This window comes from Peromyscus maniculatus, chromosome 5 (assembly GCF_049852395.1).
Source record: "Peromyscus maniculatus bairdii isolate BWxNUB_F1_BW_parent chromosome 5, HU_Pman_BW_mat_3.1, whole genome shotgun sequence".
NCBI classification, from domain to species: domain Eukaryota; kingdom Metazoa; phylum Chordata; class Mammalia; order Rodentia; family Cricetidae; genus Peromyscus; species Peromyscus maniculatus.
Window position 1 is genome coordinate 91,719,500 of NC_134856.1, and position 27,153 is coordinate 91,746,652.

General features: G+C 39.8%; 1 pseudogene; it reads right to left on the minus strand.

Annotated features, from left to right (window-relative positions):
• Positions 1–17,353: 17,353 nt before the first annotated feature.
• LOC107402561 (peptidyl-prolyl cis-trans isomerase A pseudogene) lies at positions 17,354–25,572 on the minus strand (annotated as a pseudogene).
• Between the last annotated feature and the right edge of the window lie 1,581 nt (positions 25,573–27,153).

The window sequence follows — 27,153 nt, forward strand, 5'->3', positions numbered from 1 at the left end:
GGAATCAAACACTAGAAGCTTGTAAGGGAGGTAAGCCTGGTATACACAGTGAAAAAACAACAACTAGACCCTGTCCAAACAGAGTAGAAGTTCAACCCATGTTGAGCACTGTACTAATGTGCCTACATACCAATACACACACACATACACACATATAAACACACACACACACACACACACACATTATAGCCAAATCTACAGAGATTAAAAAAGAAAACTACATATTTTATGTTATTTTGTCCAATTATAGGCTAATATAAGTGTCCTAAGAATATTAATCTAAGCTAAACTACAATATTCAGTACATTGGGAGGGAAATGTACTTTGATCTAATGATTTTTGAGTGTTTGTATATGTGTGCATGTGTGTGAACATATTCATGTGTATGCAGGAGCATGGGTGTGTGCATGTGCTTGTGGAGGCCAGAGGGAAACCTTGCTGTTGTTCATCAGGCACTGTTGATGTCTTTTATTTTGAGACAGGGTCTCTTGTTGATCTGGAACTTGCCAAGGAGTCAAGGGATTCAACTGTCACCACTTTCCCAATGCTGGGATCAAAGCATGAGCCACTATACCTGCCAATTTTTACATGCATTCTGACAATTGAACTTAGGTCCCTCATACTTACAAGGCAAGGTCTTTACTATGTAAGCTGACTCCTCCCTGACTTAATAATTTCTTAAGCTAGGACAAACTGATGGAAATATAACTTCACTACAAGTTGAGGAGCATCTACATCTCAAAGACATGAAAGCCATTAATTTGGAATGTCATCATCAAGGAAGAAGGGGCTTCTCACTCTTAGACTCTGTTTAGAGATTCAGAACCTCTCTTGCATATGTATCATGAGCAAATCCAGAGGTTTCATTGAGAATGACTCCTCCTCATCCTCTCTCTCTCTCTCTCTCTCTCTCTCTCTCTCTCTCTCTCTCTCTCTCTCTCTCTCTCTCTTCCTCCCTCACTCCCTGATTATACTATATCAGAAGTCCCACTGGAGCAGGGGCTTAGGTCAGTAGCAGACAAAAAGAGATATTAAACAAATGTAAAGCCATCTCCAAAATAAGGAACTCATGCCTGGTACTGTAACTTGACCAAAATCTTGGGAGAATCTACTACTATTGTTTGCTAAATGGACATTGTACCAAACTATCTTCTAATTGCTGTCCTACCCGTAGATAGATGCAGCTCTCTGTCCTCATCGGAGAGGCTTCTTTACACAGTGGATAACAGTTAATATGAAGATTCATAACAGATCAGAGCACAGAAAATAACTGACTGTGGAGTGCCCAGCCCTAAATGGGACATCTACATCCCACTTTGTGAAGCTCTTGCAGGAGTATGACCTTACCCTGGAACTGACTGACAGGGAAGATCTAGACAAATAGAAAGTGGGTAAATGTGGAAAGGATATAGTGTGGGTGGCATTATTAATCATCACAGCTACCGTTTCTGAGCACTTGCCATACAGTGTACACCGTGTTTCCCTGTCAACTTATTCAGTTCTCACAGTTACTTCTCCACCCAGTTTTACTGCAATGCAAAAAAAAAAAAAAGAAAAAGAAAAGAAAATTCACTAATTAATGTTAACATTTTTCAAACAAGTTTTAGTGAATGATGAATGATGAGTCAGTACATTTAAAGAGCCCTTCTAGCTACTCTCCACTTGTCCATTACATGTCTATCCTTTACTGGACAGATAAACAACCAATCTTTTGTTTCAACCCAAAAGCCAAAATTTCCTAAGGTGCCTGACACCAGAAACAGGATCACAAGCCACATGCCCATACCCCAAAGCCATTCATTGCTGAAGCTTCACAGATGTATTAACGCTATTTTACCATTTCTATCAAATGCATAAATATCAGTTCTCTCTGCCACCTATCTTCATTCTTCCCCAATCTGCTTTCTAAAGCCCTATCTTTTTATTAGTGTTATTATTATTATTACTTCTATTAATTTTGCAAAGAGCTGTGGATTTCTCTCTTCCTGTCTTTTCCTGATAAGCATTCTGCTAAATGAAATACAATGAGACTATTGGTGCCAATTACTGAATAGATAGTGTAGACTGACCTTAGGGTCAATGGTGGTGTTTTCAGAGGAAAGATAGTTGAATTGAAACAAAAGATTGTTCAAATTAGAGACCGTGCAAGTTATTGCCTGGGCACAAAGGGTAATATTATAAATATGTTAATATGTCTTGCTATCATAATATGACTTTGTTGTGATAAAACATTGAAAATTTATAATTATATTAAATATAGCAGACAGCACCTTTAAATGTGTATCTGCTACTTGACTGCATTTTGAACTTTCATCCTGACAATCACAATAGAGAAAAGAAAAACACAAGTCTGCTGATTTTGTCATCATTTCTTTTAGGCTACAAAACACCTCAGCAACACTTGGGATCTTTAAAGGAAAAGAAAACTTTGCCTTCAGTTTCTTATGAGAATCACTCTGAGTAACTATAATTATTTTTCTGTTCGTTTTCCCCAGTTGATTTGACTATAGTACACATGTCTAGGATGTTATGTAGTAGGAAGTGGAGTAGGTGATGATTTCTTGAGGACCTGCATACTGTAGACACCATGTTTTTATGTCAGCCCCTTTAGTTCTCATGTTAACTTCCATTCTCCTGTACCCAGGTCAATTTGAAGACACTCTCAGTTACCTCTAAGTGGCTCTCTAAATGACCAACTTTCCAGATGTCAAACAACACTTGCCAGAGCAAGAACTTTAATCAAAGTCTATTTGTAAAAGGCTCCCTAGACCAAATGACCATCAAGAAAACTCACACACCTGAAGTCTAAGTGACACAATGTAAAACAAGTGCACACAGGAAAGAACTTGGGGATAATCTCTAAACGCTTCAAGGGTAATCAGCTTTTCTCTCCTCTCTCTCTCTCTTCGTGTGTGTGTGTGTGTGTGTGTGTGTGTGTGTGTGTGTGTGTGTGTGTGTAGAGGGAGCACATATGCTCATATGTGTGGAGGCCAGAAGCCATTCTTGTGTATCTTCCCCAATCATTCTCTCACTCTCTACTTTATTTTATGAGACAAAGGTTCTCTCTCTCTCTCTCTCTCTCTCTCTCTCTCTCTCTCTCTCTCTCTCTCTCTCTCTCCCTCTCTCATTCACTGATCCACCAAAACTTGTTCAGCAAGCTCCAAGGGTAATTCTGTTCCCACTGCTCAGAGATTTTGGATTACAAGCATACACTATACCTGGCTAGGACATTGGCTCTATGGGGTGAAACCAGGTCCTACTACTTGTGTACCAAGAAGTTACCTACTGAGCCATCTCTCCAGTACTGAGCCATCTCTCCAGTACTTGTATTCAGCTGGGAACTAAAGGCCAATTAAAAAATAATTCTCATCAACACAATTTTTCAGTTAAAATACAGTCTATAGTGTATTTGCCAGGAAAGAGAACCCCAAGATGGGTTCTTGAGATTTGCTGGGTAGACACTTTTTGGAAGCATTTCCTGGAGAGGGAATCACTTCATCACTTCTCTGAATAACAGCTGCTACTGCCTCTTGACAGTACCTCTCTCAAGGAAGCATCATTTGCCAAAAGAACCACCTCTTCATAGGTAAAGTACAGCCAAGAAGCCTTACCACTTTGAAGAACAGTAGAACAAAGGCTAGCCTCCTTTTCTAGAGAAAAGAACTGTTCAGTGTTCCACTCTTGAGCTTCTTCTCTGAAAGTCATACACCCAACACCACAGCATTACTCAACCTCTCCTACTCACCTCAACCTCTCCTACTCACCTCCTATGTTCTTGGCTCTATATGGGCCTTCTCCATTATTATCCTTGAAATCAGTATCAAGTGTCACAGCCATCAGAGAGTCTTTCCTATGAGTGTGGGTTTGTACCATCATCCCCTGAGATGAACCATCATCCCTGGCTCAATTTTTTTGTGTGTATGTTTATGAATCTTATAGAATTTGTACAGCTTGGACTATAGTGAAGCAGATTAATGATTCTCAATCTTAGTCTTTACCACCAGTGTTAATCTTAGTTATGGGAAAATAATCACAGTTTTAAAAGGGCCATCCCTCTGCATACTAGAAAAACTCACTGTAAAACATCCTCTCCATCCAAAAATTACTCAGATGTGAGTTGTGTATGGTCCTCAACTTTACCTAGGACATGAACAAATGTGGACCCTCTAAGTCTCCATTGGATACTGTCTTAGTTAGGGTTTCTATTGCTAGGAAGAGACACCATGACCACAGTAACTCTTATAAAGTAAAATATTTAATTGGGATGCTTGCTTACAGTTTCAGTGGTTCAGTTCATTATTATCATGACAGGGAGCATGGCAGTTTGCAGGCAGACGTGTTGCAGGAGTAGTTCCTACATCTTGCAGGCAAGTCGACTGTAACACTGTGAAGCTTAAGCAAAAGACCTCCAAGCCTGCCTCCACAGTGGCACCCTTCCTCTAACAAGACAGTACCTCCTCCAACAAAGCCACACCTCCCAACAGTGCCACTCCCTTTGGGGGGCATTTTCTTTCACACCACCACAGATACTTTACGGATGATAAGATGAACTACTTATCCCCAAGAACCAAACTGGACAAATACCAGTTGACTTGACCCAGCGAAACATGAGTTCCATTAAGCTTTAGCTGACCCTTGAACATAAGCATGAGAAGACTGGGCATCTTTCTTAGAGAATGGGCTGACCTTCTAGGTCACCCTAGGGTGCTCAGCTGTGGGTACTGATGGCATGCCCCACACCACTAATCTACTGGCTTTTCTCACACTTCGCTAAAGAAGAAAGTGTCTACCTACCTTTTAGATAAATTGAGAGGCTGAAGTCAGGCCATTCTTCCTGTTAACTCCCAACTCTCAACATTCTACTTTTTTTTTTTCAGATAAATCTGAAAGACCAATGCACTTTAAAAGTCAAGTGCTTACTGCCATTACTCCTTTAACATGTTTATAAGCAAATGGGACAGAGCCTCATAAAGTATATTCATTCAGAATATGATGACTTAATTGATCAGTTGAGATATTCTTTTCTCAACTTCTCTGAGACACAAATATCATTGATGAAGGTTTACTTCAAATGAAGAAGTTTGGCTCTAAACAACCATGAGGTTTGGTATATTTAATATAGTAAGCCAACCACGACAGAGTGCTGTGGGATGGTCTGTATGTTAAATGTGTTGCTTTGATTGGTTAATAAATAAAACACTGATTGTCCAGTAGCCAGGCAGGAAGTATAGGTGGGACAAGCAGAGAGGAGAATTCTGGGAAGCAAAAGGCTGAGGAAAGAGATGCTGCCAGTCACTACCATGACAAGTGAGATGTAAGGTACCGGTAAGCCACGAGCCATATGGCAACTTATAGATTAATAGAACTGGGTTAATTTAAGATATAAAAACAGCTAGCTAAAAGCCTGCCATGGCCATACATTTTATAAGTAATATAAGTCTCTGTGTGTTTACTTGGTTGGGTCTGAGTGGGCTGTGGGACGGGCAGGTGAGAGAGATTTGTCCTGACTGTGGGCCAGGCAGGACTGGAGAAAAATCTAGCTACAATGGAGCATGGAAAGGATTAAATATCAAGGGTTACATAGCATAATCCTATCTCAAAACTCAACAAATAAAACCAGACAAATTTCCTAGGAATGGAAATACACTGTATTGCTCAATGGTGGAGCATGCCAGAGGTCCTGGGTTCAATCCCATGGTCATAAAATCAAGCAACAACAAATAGTGACTTTTCCTCATATTTCAAAGTGTAGTAGTAAGGGTCATCATGGACAATGCCAGGGGGGCTTGTCTGCTAGACTTCAATTCCTGATAGGCACCTACAAAGATCGAACAGTAGCCTTTATCACGTTTTATGGCAAAGAACACAAACCATGGACTTACTTAAATAATCTGGGAGTGTAGAAAATTACAGAGTTCTGGCTGGTGGGGGTCAGGGACAGTTCCCCAGCTCTTAAAGACCACAAGGCCAGCTCTCTCACATGTCCCAGGCATCGATGGGGGTGGGGTTAGCTCTCCCTTATCCATGCTACCACAGGACAAATGGGTAATGGGGGCAGCTTTCCCATGCTCACAATTTCAGGGTTAGCTCACCCACACCTGCACTAAACAGGTTGGCTCAATTGTGCTGCCCTGGAGAGGTACAGGACCTGCTCTCCCAAGTGTTGCAGCTAGTGGTGGTCAGGGATGGTTCTCCCACACTTAGGACCACAGGGCCATCTCCTACCTGCCTCAAAAGTTGATAGGCAGGGGAAGAAACTCTACTCTGTCCATGCCGCCACAAGGCAGGTGGGTAATGGGGATAGCTGTCCTATGCTCATGTTTTCAGGGCTGGCTCACCCACATCTGCACTAAATGGGTTTGCTCTGTTGTGCTGCCCTGGTAGAGTGCAGGGTCTGCTCTCCTGAGTGTAGCAGCTGGTAGGGATCACGGATAGCTCTCTCACTTTCATGACTACAGGGTCAGCTCTCCCACTCACCCTATCACAAGACAGATGAGAATTTGATGCAGCTCAATAACAAAGCAACTGCAACACTCAGTAGAGTAGGCCCTATACCTCATTAGGTCAACACTGCTAGTGCAGGTGTGGGAGAGCCAACACCAAAGTTGTCCCAATTACCCATCTGTCCTGTGGCAACGTGGGTCGGGGAGAAGTACCCCTACTCCCATCAATGCCAGAGGCAGGCGGAAGAGCTGGCCCTGACCCCAACAGCTGCAACACTCAGGAGAGCAGGCCCTGCACCTTGCCAGGGCGGTACAATAGAGCCAACACACTTAGAGCAGGTACAAGTGAGCCAGCTCCAAAATTGTGACCAGGAGAGACCTGTCCCCATTTCCCATCTGGTACACCAATGCTATAGCTGCCCAGTTCCTAACCTAGGGTTATGACTTGGCCTGCCCCAACATCCACCCCATCTATGATCTGCTGGAGCACACAAAGAGACCTGACCCACAGACCCAAAACTGCAGCATCTCAACAACATAGGGGGCCAGAAGGATGTCCAGGAAGAGTCATAGTGGGGGACCAGCGTTGAACATGTAGTGGAGAACAGGGGCCATAAACCAGACCTATGAGTCTGCAATGAACAGTTACAAGTAGCGATGTATGGACAAAGGGGTATATGGTGTGACTCGTTGAATCGCACTGCAGTTTCCATGATGGGATTTTTAATTCCTTTCCTTTTTAATTTTTTCTCATTTTATTTTCTTCATTTTTTTTCTCTTGAATTTTGTTTTATTGGGGGGGCAGGGGGTTAAAGGGGTGGAGGGTGCATGCAAAGGGACAGGGAATGGAAGTGATAAAGATATATAATGTGAAACACACAGAGAAATAATAAATAAATTAATTTCAAAAAAGAAAGTACGGAGCTCCTAGTCTCAAATGGTATTTTCTTTTGCTGCCAGGTCATTGACCTTGGTCTACATGAACTTTACTGAGACACGGGTTTTACAGCCTGGTTTCCTTCTGACAATCAATAAAGATGCCTGTATAAACAGATGTCTGTGGGGTGAAAGCTTGCTTCCTTTCTCTACTAATTCAGATAGAAATTTGTTCCTTAAGGGAGTTGCTGATATCTGAAGGTTTGCCTCTGAAGGTAGAGGACTGTTGTGGTTTGCATATTAAATATCCCCCATTGAACTGTGTGCCTGAACCCTTGATTGCCAGTTGGTGGCACTAATTGAGAATGCTGTAGAACTTCTAGGAGGTGGAGCCTCATTAGAGGAAGTGTGGGCAGGCCCGCTTCCAATTGGCTGTCTCCTGCCTGCAGGTATACCATGACCAGACAACTTCCTGCTTCTGCTGCCATGTCTGCCCTGCTGAGATAGGCTATATTCTCTCAAACTATAAGTCCAAACAAACCCTATGCCTTTAAATATCTTGTTGGAAGGTATTCTGTCACATTAATGAGAAAAGAAACTATTAAAAGAGCCATGGTTAAGACCCTATATCTCATGCATAAGTGTCATTAGTGTTAACGAACGAACAATGCAAGATCCTACTTCATAAGCCTCTGGCAAACATTTAAATAATAACTGTGTAAAGCTCTTAGGTGTTCTGACAACCTCATAAACCATAAAAAATGAGAATTTATAATGTATCCTCTCAAGCACTGGGAAAACTGTATTCCTGGCAGAGAATAATCAGAGAAATTCTTGTTGCCAAGAGCTGGCCTTCTTGATGACAACATTCTTACCATGTATACAGAATGGGTTCCTTCTGAAAGCTTAGACATTAGTCTGAGTCCCAGTATTTGGAGTTACCTGAAGAAAGTGCACAATCTTCCTTGAACTGTTTTTCTTATGACTGAAAACAGCTTTGGCAGCTACACTTTGTGCCTTTATGGGACTCAACTAGAGCAATCTCCCTCAGTCACGCTTCAGGGATGGTGATCTGCAATAGCAGTCACAGTAGTATTTGCCAATGGTTAATATTATTGATTATCCTGATCATTCTTCTCTGGAAAAACTGTAAACAAATCAGTGTATTCCAGACTATGTTTTTTAGTTTGTTTTATCTGGCTTTGGAACAGGCAGAAATTACTCTGTCTGTTCATAATAACCTCATTAGCTAGTCACCGAACCATTTTTTTTTTTTAGTGTTGGAATATGACAAGGGCTGCTCTAGTTAGTTTCTACTCTCAAGCTGACACAAACTAAAGTCATCTGAAAGAATCTCAGTTGAGATAAGATTAGTTTGTGGCCAAGTCTTTTTGAAAAATTATCTTAATGATGATTGCTCTAGGAGGGCCCAGCCCACTGTGGGCAACTCCATCCCTAGGTAGGCTGGCTTAGGCTGCATAAGAGGCTACATAGACCAGAGCTAGACTGTGAGCTAGAGTAAGCCAACAAGTCTCATTCCTACATTGTCCCTGCAGGTGCTTGCCTTGAGTACCTCTCCTGACTTCCCTTGGGTATGGACTTTGACCTGGGAGTATAAGACTAAATGAACCTTTTCCTCTTTTAAGATGCACTTGTTCAGTGTTTTACCACAGCAACAGAAGAAAACTAGAACTAGGACCTTCTAATTTTATTTCAGTAGGTTTCTTGTTGCTGGTAGTTATTCTAAAGGTGAACTTTCAGAAACAGCTCTGTTGTTTCATTTTCTTGGTCTAGCATTATAACTTATCAAGAATATTGAGGTAGAGGACAAAAAATAAGAGAAAATTTGCAGTAGAAATTATGAAATATGAGCTATTAAGAAATCCAAGGGAAATATATGCAAAATGAAATATTTCCAAAATAAGCAGGTGTGTTGGCATATGTTTGGGGGTCCTAGCACTCAGATTGCTGAGGCAGTAGAATCAGTAGGAGTTCAATGCCAGCATGTTCATATTGTTTTATGTTCAGCCTCTTTATAGAGTAAAATCTTAGTTTTAAAAAATGGTCCTAAAATAAATGGGGAAGAATGGTTAGTTCAGACATGGGTTTGTGTGTGTGTGTGTGTGTGTGTGTGTGTGTCCACATAAAACTAAATAATCTTTAAGGCAAACTGGGAATGTGATTTCCTTTAGACTTTGTCCAGATGTGTGGTAGTCAGCACCTACAATGAATTAGTAATTATTAGAGGTAAAACATCATTACTAGAAACACATCCTATTTAAAGCAGAATATCTCTCAGCAAAGCCATTCGTCTCCTTCATGACTCCAATATGGATTTTTCAGTAGCTTTAGATATGCCAATCAAGCAGAAGGGAACATAAAAATAAACTGAACTTAACTGTGTTCTCTGTCCCATATTAAACACTAAAACTGAATTATGCTTCTCTATGTCTCCAGCTTGCCTATAATCACTTTTATTTATGGCATGCATTTTGGAAAGAAATCTAAAATACATAAAATACTTTAAAAGAATTAAATAGATGAAAACTTATTAGATTTACATCATTATTTTTACTATACATTTTTATATTTATGTTCTTAAATTTCATGTAAGTCTAAAGGGATTTTCTATGTAATTAATGCCTGTCTCTATCTAATAAAAATCACAGGAAAAGTCATCACTGCTAGTTCAGTAGCCTTCCCTCCAAGCACAATTTGAATAATCTGAGGTGCCTCACTATAACAAAATGCATTAATACTCGCTAATACCTTCTCATTTAGAGAAATGGCCCTTGCTCAGTTACAATGAATTGAAGAGGAACAAGCAGCTTGCTATTCTTATTTGTTTGTTAACTTATCTGATTTATTTTTACTAGTTGTTTGCTTTTTTAATTCATTAATCAAATTATTTGAGGAGCGTGCATTTCATGGCACATGTGTGGAAGTTGGACAGTAACTTGCAGGAGTTGATTCCTCACTTCCACTGCAGTTCCAGAGACTCTGGTAGTCAGGCATGGCAGCAAGCCATCTCTGCAGCCTCCAACTGAGGTTTTATCTTATGGTTCCAGAACAAGCCCAAGCAGAAGTATGTTTATCATTACTGATATCCTCTATTCAGTGTTAACATATGGTAATCATGAACCTTTCCGCGAAACAAGTAGGTATTTGTGGGGATTTACATGTGAAATGTTCTTTATAGGTGAATATGTTTGAACTCTTGGTCTCCAGTTGGCAGTGTTGTGGGAAAAGGTCATGGGATCTGAAGGAAAGTCTGTAGGAGACTTGCTGGAAAAAGTAGGCGACAGGTCATGGACTACTGGGCACTACTTCTGTTCACTTTCTGTTTCTCTTTGTCTTAATTAGGGTTTTTATTGTTTCAATGAAATATCATGGCCAAAAAGCAAGTTGGAGAGGAAAGGACTTATAGGGCTTACACTTCTACATTGTAGTCCATCTCTGAAGGAAGTCAGGACAGAAACTCAAACAGGTCTTGAACCTTAAGGCAGGAGCTGATGCAGAGACTGTAAAGTGGTGATGCTTACTTTCTTGTTCTACATGGCTTGTTCAGCCTGCTTTCTTATAGAACCCAAGACCACGAGTCCAGGGATGGTCCCAACCCACAGTGGGCTGGGCCCTTCCCCATTAATCACTAAGAAAATTCTCTGAGGCATTTTCTCAATTGCGGTTTCCTCCTCTCAGATAACTATAGTTTGTGACAAGTTGACATAAATCTAACCAACACAACTTAGCCCTTGTCAAACTTGACAATAAATGCATTACTCTTAAGCCACAATCTTTCCTTTCTTGTTCATCTCCAAAATCACACATTAAGATATCACCACATAAAACATTTTACAAACTTAAAACATCTCACATCCTTACATATTCAAGTACATTTAAAGTTTTCTCTTTAAAGATGTCCAGTGTCTTTCAAAATCCAATTTCTCTGCTTAAAAAAGAAATATTTGGGAGTTTAAGTTTAAAGTCTTTCAGCTCTATGGGCTCCTGAAAAATAAAAGATGCCCTTTCTTATTTCAAGAGAGAAGAACCACACACAGTCACAATCTGAACAAAGCAAAACCAAACTCCCAACAGTGTAAATAGTAGAAGGTCCAATGATGGACCCACTTACCATCTTCAGTGCTCCTCCAAGGGGCTTGCATCAGTTTTCTGACTGGACTCTCTGCAGCACACGTAGCTTGTCTTCCAGGCTCTCGCTGGTTCTACTCTACAGCTGCTAGTGTTGTTGGTGGTCATCCCATGGTACTGGCATCTCCAAAATTGCTGGGGCCTTCTGCTGCAAGTGGACTGCACTTTCACCAAAAGCCTCTTCTAGGCTCTCTTCATGGTGCAAAGCCTCAACATCCCTGCATGACCCTTTCAAAGGCAGGCCTTCAACTGCCACTGTGCCTGCACTTTCACCAATGGCTTCTCATGGCCTCTCACAGTGCCAAGTCTCAGCTTCTCTCCATGATCCCTTCATGCCTTCAAATCCAGTACCACCTGCGTGACTCTTACAGTACCAAGTTTGGTTGTCAACACAAAGTACAACCTTGGCCACCTCAGGAACACAGTTTCTGTTTGCTGACTCTTGGGAAACACTTTCCAGAAGATTTCACCTCAACGATATTGGTCTCTTCTTAACCAGCAACAATTATTTAGCTCCAATTGATCCGCATTGAGTATCCCACCAAAGCAAAGGTTTCACTTTAGTAGTTCTGATATATTGTTAATCACAGGTGATTCTTCAGCCCCAGCTAACCAGAACCACAGAATCTTAATTAAAATAACAAATGGCCCTGATAGTCTTTAAACTTCCTGCTGAAACTTCACAAGCCAGGCCTTCATCTTCTACACTGCTCTCAACTTTCTTTTCTTACAAGTTCTTACAGAACAGCTCATTGTGTTCCCAACATTCGATGCTTTTCTAACACAAATTTCCAAAATCCTTTTACAATCTTCCCTAAAACAACATGCTCAGGTCTATTACAATACCCCACTATCCTGGTACCAACTTGTCTTAGGGTTTCTATTGCTTTGATGAAACACTATGACTAAAAAGCAAGTTGGGGAGGAAAGGGTTTATTTGGCTTACACTTCTGCATTGTAGTCCATCATTGAAGTAAGACAGGAACTCAAACAGGGCAGGAACCTAAAAGCAGGAGCTGATGCAGAGGCCATGAAGTGGTGCTGCTTACTGGCTTGCTCCACATAGCTTCCTCAGCCTGCTTGTCTTATAGAACTCAGGACCACCAGCCCAGGGATGGTCCCAACACACAATGGGCTGGGCCCTTCCCCATTAATCACTAATTAATAAAATGTTTTGATCTTAATGGAGGCATTTTTTCAGTTGAAATTTCCTTCTCTCCGGTGACTATAGGTTTGCGTCAAGTTGACGTTAATCTAGCTAGCACACTTATCTATGGTGCAGTATAAATAATTTACTTCATCCTCCTGCTACCATGTCTTCCTTGCTGTGATGAACTGTATCCTCTCACATTTTGAGCCAAAATAAACCCTTTCTCCAGTGTGATGTTTTTGGTCAGACACTTTAACACAGCAATGAGAAAAGTAGCCAATACTGAAGACTGTAGACAAGTCCTGAAATTCTGCCTATAAAGTCATTTTATCCTAATATTATAGCAAATATCAATGCATTTAGTTATTACCTTTCTAGCCTTTCTAAATGTAGGCTCTCCAATATTGTGGTTTATAGGTAGAATAACTGTGTTTATTGAATTCCAACCAGCTGAATGTGACAACCCCAAATTCTGCAGATTTAGATTACTGTGTCGTAGTTTGAATGTACATTGTTCCCATAAGTTCATAGTGAGTGACACTATTAGATGGTGTGTCTTTGTTGGAGGAAGTGTGTCACTGTAGGGGCAGGCTTTGAGATCTCCTATGTTCAAGTTATGCCTAGTTTAGACACAGATTCCTTCTGCTGCCTGCAGATCAAGATGTAGAACTCTCAGCTACTTCTTCAGGGCCATGTCTGCCTGCATACCACCATGTCCCATCATGATGATAATTGACTAAACCTCTGAAACTGTAAGTCACCCCTGTAGTTGGTACCTGTTCCACCTATGCCCAATTAAATGTTTTCCTTTGTACGAATTGCTGTGGTCATGGTGTTTCTTCACAGCAATAGAAGCCCTAACTAACACACCATGACAGGAAGAACACTATATGCTGTAGGATGGTCTGTGTGTGCTCTGATTGGTCAATAAATTAAACACTGATTGGCCAATGGCCAGGCAGGAAGTATAGGCGGGACTAACAGAAAGAAGAATTGAAAGAACAGGAAGGAGCAGGGAGACACTGCCAGCCGCCGCCATGACAAGTAGCATGTGAAGATACCAGTAAGTCACGAGCCACATGGCAAGGTATAGATTTATAGAAATGGATTAATTTAAGATATAAGAACAGTTAGCAAGAAACCTGCCACAGCCATACAGTTTGTAAGCAATATAAGTCTCTGTGTTTACTTGGTTGGTTCTGAGCGGCTGTGGGACTGGCAGGTGACAGAGATTTGTCCTGACTGTGGGCCAGGCAGGAAAACTCTAGCTACAACTACCTATTTTCTAAGACATTATATGTTCATTACTTTCCTATCTTATGAGTTACTATGTAGAACACTTTAAAATTAGTTTATCTAGGGCAGACATTTCTATTTTGACTTATTAGAACCAACTTTAATTTGACCAGAAAAAAATGCAAAAATATTGATAAGATAATGTTTTCTCTAAAAGAAACATTACCAGAAAACTTGGCTGTATTCTTCAAGTGAAGTTTTATGTTTGATTCAAAGTGTATCTGAATTAACTTGCACCCTGTTTCTACTTATACAGCTGAGTGTTTCAATGTTAATTTTGGTGATTTGGGGTCTGGTTTCTTTTTAATTGTCATCTATTAAAACTGTCTTTAATAATTTCATATATTGATGTGTTATATTCTGATTACCATCACCCTTGGCATTTCTTAGCTTGCTTCCATCCCTAGTATCAGCATCCACAAGTCCCTTTCTCAGACATATGTATTTTTATTTTGTTTAACCATTGTCATCTGTATAGCCATGGGTTTGCAATTGTCTTCTGGAGCATGGTGGGTTCATCAGTGGACACTCAGCTGAAGAGAATGTCTGCTCATTCTCATCCTCAGAATCCATCAGTCTTTAGTGAAAGTTGGTGCCCACATAATGATCTGGAAGTGACTATTATTATTATTATTATTTTACACCCAGACCACAGTTTCCTCTCCTTCATCTCCTCTGAGTCCCTCCATCCATCCTCCCCTTCTCTCCATCCACTCTTCCTCTGTTTCTCTTCAAAAAAGGGAAGGCCTCCTATGGATATGAACCAAACAGGGCATATCAAGTTGCAATAAGACTAGGCACTTCCCCTCAGATTAAGGCTGAACAGGGCAACCTAGTATGAGAAAAAGGGTCCCAAAAGCTGTCAAAAGAGTCAGAGAGCTCCTGATCCCATTGTTAGGAGTCCCACAAAAGACTAAGCTACAAAATTTTAACATATATGCAAGGGGCCTAGGTCACTCCCATGCAGCCTCTCTGGTTGTCAGCAGTCTCTGAGCCCTTATGAATCCAGGTTGGTTGAGTCTGGGTTTTTCTTGTGGTATCCTTGACTCCTCTGCCTCCTACAATCTTTCCTCATCCTCTTCCACAGGATTCCTCAAGCTCCTCCACCTAATCTTTGACTGTAGGTCTTTGTATCTGTTTCCATCAGTTGCTGAGTGAAGCCTCTCTGAAGACAATTAGGCTAGGAACCAACCTATGAGAATAGCAGAACATCATCAGGAATCATTTGATTGATTTTTTTTCACAGTTTTGTTTGGTCTTATCCTAGGTCTCTGGGCTATCCAGCCTCTGGGTCCTGGCCCTCTAGGCAGTGTCAGGAATGGGTTCCCTCTTAGCATGGGTCTCAAGCTGGACCAGTCGTTCGTTGGCCACTCCCCCAATTCTAAGCCATCTTCACCCCCAGAACATCTTGTAGGCAGAACAAATAAGTGTGGGGAGGATGGAGGGAGAGATTACTGAGAGAGACAATTGGAATTAAGGGGCATATTGGGGATGAACTAGAAACCTAGTGCAATGGAAACTCCCAGGAATCTATGAGTGTGGTCGTCACTAAGACTCCTAGCAATGGAGATATGGAGCCTGCACTGGCCATCTCCTGTAAGGAGGCAAGACTTCTAGTAGAGGATTGGGTCACCAACCCTGCTACATAACCTTTGATCTGGGAGTGTTTTAACTGCAGCAAATGCCTGCCATCAACTTTGCTAATGCTCATTGAGCTGATATATATATATATATATTACATGAATATCACTGCAAATGCTGTGATCTTGATCCATGAGATTATCTTGCAAAAGAATAAAGGACCATTGTATGGCAAAAGTATGTGAGAAAGCACCTATTCTGCAGGGACACTCACAAATATCATAAATGTTATATTGTTCTTTCAAAGAGCAGTAATTCTCAGTTTATGATATTTGATTAACTTACCCATCTGTAACCTCAGGAATTGTGCATTGCATTAATCATCCCATAATATCTCAGCATCTTTGTCTCTATAATGAAGCCTTGAGATAGTGTCTTAGTTACTGTTCTACTGCTGTGAGGAGACACCATGATCAATATAGTTTATAGGAGCAAGTATTTCCTTGGGGCTTGTTTACAGTTTCAGAAGGTTAGTCCATGATTATTGTGGAGAGCATGGCAGCAGGTAGGCAGACATGGCTCCAGAGCAGTAGCTGATATATTATATTCAGATCTTCAGACAGGAGACACAGAGAGAGAGTTGGCCTGGAGTGGGCTTTTAAAACATCAAACTCCACTCCCATTGACACATGTCCTCCAAGAAGGTCAAACCTTCCTAAACAGTTCACCAAGAGGAGCCCATGGACGTCATTCTCATTCAAACCACCAAAGATAAGTTCTCTTAAATGTCCTTCGAAGCTTTCCAGTTCTATTCATATAACCTCAGAAGTGATTGCATCCTTAGGTTTCATGTGACTGGAATGTTACTGGGGTGAAATAAAGATAAGAAATAGTGCCTGTTCCTAGTCCTCATCAAGTTCACAAGGACCTGAGAGTGTCTAGCAACAAAACATACTATGGATGGAGAGAAACAATGGTTAGTAAGGCTTAAGGAAGATGACAGTGCTTTAATATGTGTATAAAGCAGAACAGATATTGAAAGTCTACATCACTTAAATCTGTCCTTATCATTTCATCCAAAATGTTGTGTTTACTCCTCCTTCTGGTGAATGAGTTAAGATGGATAATGGGCAATCAAAACACAACTTTATTCAATACAAAGAATATCATAGGTCTAGGAAGTTAAACTTATTAAAACAGTCTAACTTACATGATGACATGAGGTAAACAGATTATAATAACAATTCATGGGATAAATGAAGCATGAATGGTGATTGCGTAAATAAAAGTCAGTTTCAAGTATAAAAACCTGTAACTATTATACTAATACAGAAAATAATTTCTAAACCCTTCATTCCAAAACCCATTAGAATTGCTGGAAATTTCCAAATTCATTAACAATTTCTCTGATTATTATAAAATAACACCTTCAATGATCCTAGATAAGAAAACATTTTGTTCCTTACTATTACAAAATGTTGCTCTATATAGGAGAAAGAATGTGCATCTCTGCGGCTTTCAAAATATCTCTTTCATGTTTGTAAAAGGTGCACTGCAATATATGCCCTCAGTTCTCAATATATTAAATAACCCTACAGTACTTTATACATTAAATATTTATAAGTTATAGAAACAAAAAAACCAACTACAATATGTTGCAACTCCTAGATATTTGCCTGCCAGTTTTCCTACACATCCTTCTAGCCCAGTTTTATTTTTGCCAAGTCCTTACTCACTTTCATTCCACTTACACTGTCTCTGAATCTTTTGACCCCACTGGCTTTTTGAGGCTCACTCAGTTGCTTAGCAGAGCTATGGGACATCCTTGTTGGTTCTGTGTCTTCTAGCTGTCTAGACATCACCCTAGGGCAGGAATGAGTTCATCAGAAAGCTCCATGTCCTTGTGATGCACTAGCTCTCCTTCAGCACCTATGTCATACCTCCCTGAAGCCTCATCTTCACAATGACTGACTGTAAGGCAGACCTAACTAAAACAGATGGAAATTGAGAGAGTCACACTATGAGAACAACAGGTAACAATGCTGCTCTAAACACTTCTAGCATTTTCCTCTTCAAACAAATACAAACAAACAAACAAATAAAAACCCGAACTCTATGATCCAGCCATTCCCAGGCATTCCAGAGACACCCACCACCACAGAATAACCAGCTGTGTTGGTTTAGTCAGAGTGTTACAGCCTGATATCTGGATTCTCTTGTGTTCCTCTATTCCAACTCATTCTCACTCCTGATGTCTAAAGCTGTATTTTCATTTCAGTGGTTCTCAACATGTGGGTCAAGACCCCCATGGGGGATTGCATATCAGATATTTATATTACAGTTCAAAACAGTAGCAAAAATAGAGTTATCAAGTAACAGTGAAATAATTTTGTGGTTGGGGGTCACCACAACACGAGGATTCGTATTAAAGGGTCGAAGCATTAGGAAGGTTGAGAACCACTGGTCAGTATCATGGCGCCAAACCAGAACACTCACTGAAGTTCTGTGCTAAGGTACAGAGGTTCTTGACAATTTGTACAAAGAGTGCAAGAAAAGTTTTGCCTACCCAGAGTTGCAAAGCTGGTCTCATACTTTCTTCTAGGAGTTTGTTTACCTGGTGTTATACTTAGATCAGTTCCAATTTGAGGTATGTGAGTGTGTGTGGTGTGAAAGAGAGATCAAAGTTCTTTTTTTCCATGTGGCTCTTTCATGGTTCCAGCACAATTAGTTGAAAATACTTCTTCCTCAGCATATTTCTTTGTAAAAATGTCTTAAATTTCAGGTGCATGTGTGGTTTGTTTGTCCCTGTGTGTGTGTGTGTGTGTGTGTGTGTGTGTGTGTGTGTGTGTGTGTGTGTGTGTGTGCATATGTACATGCATTTGTGTGTGTATGCGCTTGAATGCATCTTTTATCTGCTTGATGTAATTCAATGTTGACTCATTTAGCGTAACTGTAGACTAACTTTGAAATCAAGTAGAATTATTCTCCAAAATTATATCTTTTTTAGAGTTGCTTTTTAAGTTCCAAGTCTTTTACATTGCTATAGAATTTTCAGAAATTTGCTTGACAACTTTTACTAAAAGGCATACTAGAGCTTTCACTAAGGTGAGATTGGAGCTACAGCTCAATTTTGGAATCACTGTTACCTTACCAATATTGCTTTATAAAAACTTATACAGATCATCTGAATCCCAAAAATTAAACTGAAGTTCATCACAGTAAATTATTTTACTTAAAAAATTTGACCACTTGGAGACAACAAGTCACAGACTAAAATAAGATGTTTTAAAATCACGTATTCGACAAAGAATTCATGTCTATAATATATTTTAAAAAAAACTCTCAGAATCAACTAACAAGAAAGTAAACAACACATTTTTTGTAAAAGTGTTAAATAGAAATTCCACTATGTGATGTCAAAACACACACACACACACACACACACACACACACACACACACACACACACACAAATAGATTTCTCATGCTTTGTCATTTTTAAAGTAAAAATTGAATCTAAATGAAATTTCATAATACAATTATTATAATGACAGACTTCACGGAGACTAGAACTATCAGCTCTATTTCTGGGAAATGGGAATGACACAACCTGGTGAAAAATGATTTAGCAACTTTTCTTTTTTCTTATTTAGTTTTTATTCATGTTCATAAACTTAACTCTGCAATCCACCTAGACTTAGAAGGGAATGAAAAAAAATATGAAACTCAAAGAACTTCAATAAGAGCAGAGATACCTTTGGACTGTAGCAGATGGGGTGGGGAGTGCTCTCCTGAGCTACAGAAAGAGTGGTCTTGTGGGTAAAAAGCCTGCAAATCAAAAAACTTTGTAGTCCAAAGTCAGAAATGGTGATCTTGCTGGTCTTGCCATTCCTGGATCCCAAATGCTCCATTGCTTCCAGGATGCTCACATCTTCTTTCACCTTCCCAAAGACCACATGTTTGCCAGCCAGCCACTCAGTCTTGGCAGTGCAGATAAAACAAAACAAAACAAAAAACTGTATTTAGTCCAGCATTTGCCATGGACAAGATGCCAGGACCTGTATGCTTCAGGATGAAATTCTCATCCTCAAATTTCTCCCCATAGATGGACCTGTGGCCAGTGCTATTATGTCTTCTAAAGTCACCACTTTGACACACGAATCCTGGAATAATTCTGTGAAAGGAGAAGTCCTTATATCCAAATCCTTCTTCTCCAGTGCTCAGACTAGGAACGTTTTCTGCTGTCTTTGGAACTTTGTCTGCAAACAACTGGATGCAGACACAGTCCAGGGGCTTGCCATCAGCCATGATGTTGAAGAACACTGTGAGGTTGAGTGTGGCTTCAGTAAGCAGCCACAGGGGACAGTGGAGTCTGCAAATCATGTTTGGTAACTTCTTCAAATGTTAAATACATGCCTGCCATAAGATGGAGCCACCTCACTTCTAGGTATTTGCCCATAGACATGAATGCTTATGCCCCCTCCTAAGACTTGTACACACATGTTTATAGAAGTTTCTAGTGTAACAGACAGAGCTGTGAATGAGTTTAAATGCCCATCAGAATAGTCATGGATAAGAAAATTGTGAAATAATGATACAATTAAAAGCCACCCAACAATAATTAATTATGAATACTTTAGAGAGATTAGGATTGCAAACTGCTCTTGCAGAGGACCTGAGTCTGTAAACACAGCTCCTGTGGAATCTAAGCCTTTGACCTCCATGGGCACCTTCATTCATATATGTGAGCACACACACACACACACACACACACACACATACATACACACACACACACCATTAAAATAAAATAAAACTGTTAAAATATTAACAATAGATTAAAACGTTCAATTTCCGTGTTCTTTTTCTCATGTTGATTAAAAGACTCTGGATGCAAAATACTACATGCCAACGAGAGTTCTTGTCTCAAATGAAAAGCAGATCCCCAGAGAAGCAAGACCCAAGATTGGCCTCTGACTGCCACGTGTACACATATGAGCACCTGTGAGAGAATACACACACACACACACACACACACACACACACACGTTTTTGTTCTAAGCATTCATCAAATAAAAAACAGCTAATACTATTCATTAATTAATGTAACTTAGTTCTATAGCAAAACTAATAACTGCCTGTGCCATGCTTACTGTGGCTTATAAGAAAATTTACATTCAACTAAGTTATATTAAAAAAAATCAAAGTGTACATTTTTCTCAATTTGGAATTCATATTTTAGGCTATGTGTTAGACTTCTATCTTGACAGATTTAAGTGGTAATTTGTTATAACATGAGATGGCATGAAATGTATTTATTGACATTTCAAATTACAGCATTTTAAATGAGCAAGATATCTAATTTTAAGCCACTAAAACAGCATGATGCAGCCATACATTTCTTACTGAATAGCAATCACTCAGATATGGGGTTCTAATTTATAACTGTTATCTAGGATGGGAATACTACACACAAAAAAATGAAGCTAAGTAGACAAGAGGTTGCCATCATGATTATTAACATGCTACATTTCTATTTTAAAATGCTAAGTAATTCTATGATGTTTCAGCATTTAATAATTGTGCCAGCTCAATAAAAACATGTGAAATCATTATTTCCTGACATTAATGAAGTCGACTTTTCCAGCACTATTTGAATAGGCAATGAATGAGGAGACTCAAAAATGCATTAAAACCAGGTCAGCTGTTCTGCGTTTCCCACAATACATCCACAGTCCCATGAAGGGGAATCTTAAACTATTTTTTTTAGAGCAGCCTGTACATCTTTATCTTGAAATTCCAAATGTTTCAACAATAGACGATTGTTAAGAACTAGACAATTATTTTTCAGCACCCACTGATTAATGACTTAGTCTATGACACAGGAGAAGTGCTAGAACAAAGGCGTCCATTATAATAATGCACACGCATTAAACCATCTTCATTAATAGGATCTTCTGAATTCAGTTCAGCAGAAAGCCGAATATGCCAAGAAGGAAGTTAGGTGGTAAGAATTTTAAGCACATTTTGAAACTCACTTGATAAGAAGATTAAATAACATCACTGTCCTCTATTAAAATTATTTCTTTCCTCATTTCTTTCTCTTTCCTGCCTCCATTTTCTTTTACTCCCTTTTCCTTTCAGTCCGTCTGTTCCTCTCTCTCTCTCTCTCTCTCTCTCTCTCTCTCTCTCTCTCTCTCTCTCTCTCTCTCTCTCTCTCTCTCTCTCTCTCAAGCACATTCGCACACAATATTAACCCAGTAAAAATTACCATAGAATAGCATTGTAAATGTTACAAGAAATTAATATTTTGAAACTAACAGGCTTGGCTGTTCTTTTTATTCAGAAGATGGGTATTTTATATAATTGCTGTCTTTTCAACAAAAATGCAATATAGCAATACAGAGGTGATACCGATTATGTCATTTGAGTAACCTTACCCACTTGGTAATTTCTCTAGTAGTAGCAGGGAAGATAAAGCTTTAGAAAATGAGATTCTTTTTTAATGTTTAGATACTGAGCTTGGTCTACAGAATTCCTGCTCTTGACAGAACAACTGAAAAGTACATTGTGATCATCATGTCGCCCAAACTTTACCAGAGTGCTCTCAGGCCACTGCTTGATACTGAGTATATATGTATATATGCTGGTCAGTTCCTTTGTTTCTTCCATGGTAATAGTGATGTAAATAGCCAAATTCACAAATCCAAACAAAGCAACTGTGATCATCTTTATATCTAATAACTAGGGAATTTGGTACTTTTCAGGTCTTCTCCAAGCAATCTGCCTGAATAATGCCATCAATTTTCATAAGAGACACAGAAATTAAAAGCTACAGACATCCCCATTTTACAGAAGTAAATAAATGAGCCTTGGGGAACTTGAGTTTCACATGATGTCATAGTTTTTAATGTGGACATTATAGGCAATTTGAAATTGTGTGTATCTTACATGGATGAACTGCCCCTGATTTCTTGGGAGCAGCCCTAATCTATATTCCATTTTGCTGTTACCATTTTTAGTTCATATTTTCCATTCTTGCTAGTCATGTGTATATGCATCTTACTATCCAACCAAAGTATCTTGGGAGAACAGAGAAAGGCAGCCTCTCCAGAGAGCTTTTGATCTCTGCTTCTTGGCGTGCACATCTGTATCACATGTGATGAGCAGAAAACTGAGGAGTCAGAGAATGTGACTTCTGTGATTTAGTAGTGAAATACTTCTACTTCTATCTTGAATACGATCACTCCTCCTCTTCATCGTCTTCCTCTTCATCCTCCTATTCTTCCTCCTTCACCTTCACCCCTTCATCTTCTTTCTCCTTTATTTTCTTTCTTACTGACTCTTCTAAGTCAGACTTGGACAACTACTTTTAGGAATACTGGCATATTCTGAAAGCTCATGGAGAAATTCAGATGCTGAGAAACAAAAAGTCTACTCTTAATAGTCAATAAGGAACTGTATTTGCCCAACAAACACTGAAAGAATTTGAAAGCAGCTCCCTGACACCACAGCCTTGGTTAACAGGGCATTATTCCTGGCCACTATATCGGAAGCAGGATGCTAGGAAAACTCTGGATTGCTCCAAGATGCTGAGTTCCAGGGTAAGTTGTTGCCAAGCAACAGATGGATGAAGAGGGAGTGAGAGAAGGGCAACACTTTCTGAAAGTGTAGGATATGTAGCACTATTTGATAATTATAATGTTTCTAACCTTTGTAACAAGTCTATGAAATATTATCATTGTATCTTACAAATGAGAAGATCCAGGCTAACCACAATCCAAGCACACTCTCTGTCTATAGAATTGGGATTGTGGGCAGGGAGGGCAGAACACAGAAATACCAGATCTTCTTTGCTCAGAAAACTCTAGAAAACTGAGATGGTGTGTGTGTGTGTGTGTGTGTGTGTGTGTGTGTGTGTGTGTGTGTGTGTGTGTGTGTGTTACCAATACCAGCACAGGATGAGGTTCTTAAATATACCAGATTACTGCTTGCCAGGTGTTGGTGAAGGATTAGTATGACTAGCATTCTAAGTTTTGTTGTTAAGATTCTTGACTGCTTTCTTGCTTGTTTTGATCTTTGTACCAGATTCTCATCATAGTGCCCTAATCTGACTTTGAGTTTGCTGATATAGACTGCAATTATTCTGTGAATTTTTCTGGGGATTTAACTCCAGAGACATCTGAGCAACTCTGCCAACATGCTTATGATGATGCTTGGGTGCTAGTTTTCTTGGGAACAAGGGAATTAAGACAAGGGAATCAGGGTAGGTTTGAAACTAAGAAAACAAACTTAAAATGTTTCTATATTCAATTGAATGATATTCAACTAAAACTAAATTGGGGTAAAGATTGATGGAGAGTAGAACAAGTCAGAGAATTAATAGAAAATAACCAGGAAGTTTAATCCAAAGCTTTTCCAGGGCTAGAAAGATGGCTCGAGTGAAACACTTGCCATGCAGACCTCCTGGACCATGAAAATACAGGAATAGGTGTGTGTGTGTGTGCAGTCCCTGTGTTGTAGCAAAATGTGAGGCAGACAGAACTGCCCAAAGCTCAGATAGTTCGTCTGGTGTGTACAGCAGTGAAGAATAGAGAAAACACCCTATCTCAAACACAATGGACGGTGAGAACCCACTCTGCAGTTGTCCTTTGATTTCCACATACCAGTCACAGTATACATGGACACACACACACACACACACACACACACACACACACACACACACTAGATTAAAGGGTTTTCTATTTGAATCAGTGTGGATATTTAATTTTCAACAAGTTATTTCCTTTTTTTTCCAGTATAGGTTTCTTTGTGTTTGAAAGACAACAGACATTTACCCTTATGTCAGTGTAGACTATTAATAGAAACCTTAGGAATGGTTTCTTTCTTCTTTTTCATGTTTGTTAAATAAAATAATTCCTTTTTGGGAGATATCTTGGCATTCTTTTCTCTTCTCCGTTTAATAGTTTTCACTGCTTAGTTTCCAGCTGAGTGGTCACTTCTTGTAGAATCCTCTCTGAAGACAATGTCTCTGCTTGTGATGTCAGAGCTGACTGCACTCTGTGAAGGATCCATTAATAATGTGGATAATTAACCCAAGGAAAGGGATAATGTGTGTGTTCACTGAAATGCTGCTATAGTAGTTATTTTCCTCATTGCTGTGATGAAATAGCTAACAAGAAGTGACTTAGAAGACAAAGGGTTTATGTTGGCTTACAGTTCAAGTGGATGTAGTCCAAGATATCTAGTAAAACATGGCAGCAGACAGAGAAGGTACAGAATTGGAAAGTGGGGACAGCAGGTCACACTGTAGCTGCAGTCAGGAAGCAGAGAATCAGTAGAACACAGAGTCAAGCTGTAAAACCTCAAAACCCAGACTTCAGAAGCCCACTTCCTCCAACAAAGCTCTGCATTCTAAAAGTTCCACAACCTTCCCAATGAGTGCCATCATCTGGGGATCAATTATTTCATCACAGGAGCTTTTTGGGGACATTTCCATCAAACTCATAGATCTTGAGCATAGGCTTGTTATCTGTTTCTAATGCCAATTCTAACTTCATCTTCTAGCATAGCATTGTACACAAAATGCCCTGGAAGAGGACCAACTAAATGAGAGAATTGTGCAGATTAAAAAACATTGAGTGTCATTATTTATACCTAGTCACACTCTAACTGCAGAAGTTGCTACGAGCACAGAGTGTTTTTGAAATGTTGCTCCCAAGAGAAGTTTCTTAATGTTTCTAGTAACACTACTTCTGGCAACAGATGAACATGTGACCTTGTTTTTCTGTGTGTGTTTATTTAAAGACACCATATGTCTTGACAAAACACTATGACCAAGGTAATTATAAAAGAAAGAGTTTAGTTGGGCTTATGGTCTCAGAGGGTTCAAGTCCATGGTGGTGAAGCAAAAACAAGAAGGAAGCAGAACCAGAAGGAGAGGTACATTGGGAATGGGACAAGTCTTTGAAAGCTCAATGCCTGCCCCCAGTGACACACCTCCTCCAACAAAGCCACACTTCCTAATCCTGCCCAAATAGTTCCACCAATTGGAGACCCAGTATTCAAAAGCATGAGCCTATGAAGGCCATTCTTATTCAAACCACCACACCCTATTTAGTGTTTACTGTGGAATCACTGATTGAAACAACAGAAATCAAACTCACCTACACAAAATTTAAATAGCACACAGATTTTTCTCAGTAAAGAACATCACAACTGGTTATGTTTGGGAACACTAACAACATAGGCACCAAGTCACAAAAGAACAACTCTTTACTGCATAAGACCTAAAAGAGGGGCACAGAGTCTCTTCTCAGCATGGAACGTAGGGGCCAGAGACCTCTATATCTCACTACTTTCCAAGTCCTGAGCACATGTTTGCAAACAACCTCTAGAACCCTAAGGATCCTTTTAAATTGAACGAAGCAGGAGGATCCACAAACATAAATCTGCAAATAAAGAGGGCCAACTTTGTTAGAAGTTTACCACAGAAGGAATGGGTTATTGCATAGACTACTGGAGCATCTTCAGAATATAGTACTAGTGACCACTCAGGGTGCTGGTGAAGTAGGGGAACAGGTCAAACTTACCAGGGACAAAACCCTCCCTGGTGAGAAAGGTGGTACCTAAAAACAAAATTTCTTCACAGCCTTGGAAGAGGTGATAAGAGGAGATGGCTTCTTGGGCAGAGGGAGGGAGCAGCTCATCTTGAAGTCATCTATTGGTTTGTTGGTTTGTCTGTTTATTTATTAATTTATTATATAATTTGCTTATTTATTCACTTGTTTATATAGAGGCAGAGGCTCATATACCCCAGGCTGGCCCAGAACTCATTCCTTTACTGAGGATAACCTTTATCTCCTCATTCTTCTACTTCCACCTTTTAGTTTCTAGGCTTACAAGCCAGTGCCATGAAACACAGCTTTAGTTGACCTTTGAACCACAGTTTTATCCAACTAGAATGTTTTCTGGCTTTTAATTTCTAGGATATTACATAGAAATTGTAGGAAATTTGCATATACATCTTAATGAGAAGACTTGTCTTTGAAAGTAAAAACATTTCATTATTAAGCAACAACTTTTTTTCAATTTGTTTCTGATTTAATCTCCCTCTAGACCTTACTACCCCTCCGCAGAATACACCAGTAACACTAATTTTATGCATCAGTGAGCCACACCTTCAGAGACTAATTACCCACCCCTGGGAAATGCAATGTTTCATGCTACAATCATTCATTTAAACTTTTCTTAACTTTTAAATGGAAAAATTATTAAATTATGGGTCTCCCAAGTAGCCACTATATGAATAGATATATTTTTGCATGTGTTTAGATGTCTCAGTTTCGCCCTGGAGTCTCTATGTTGCAGTGTCCCACACGGCTTGGGTCCTGGAACCATGACTAGGTGCAGAGAGGGAATGAGGAAGGACAGACACGATAGAAATGACAGAAACATCAGTACAGAAAAGCTGCTGTCTTGGGCTCTGTGCATTCTGGTGGAGCTGCCCAGCTACTTATGACTGCTGTAGCCTGGGACATAGGATGTTGTTTATGTACATCACAGAACAAGGGGTCTAGCTAACCTCCAAGAGAGGTGTGTAAAGGTGAGCAATCTCAGTCCATAAATATAACAGAGGAAGGAGCTTCAGTTGAC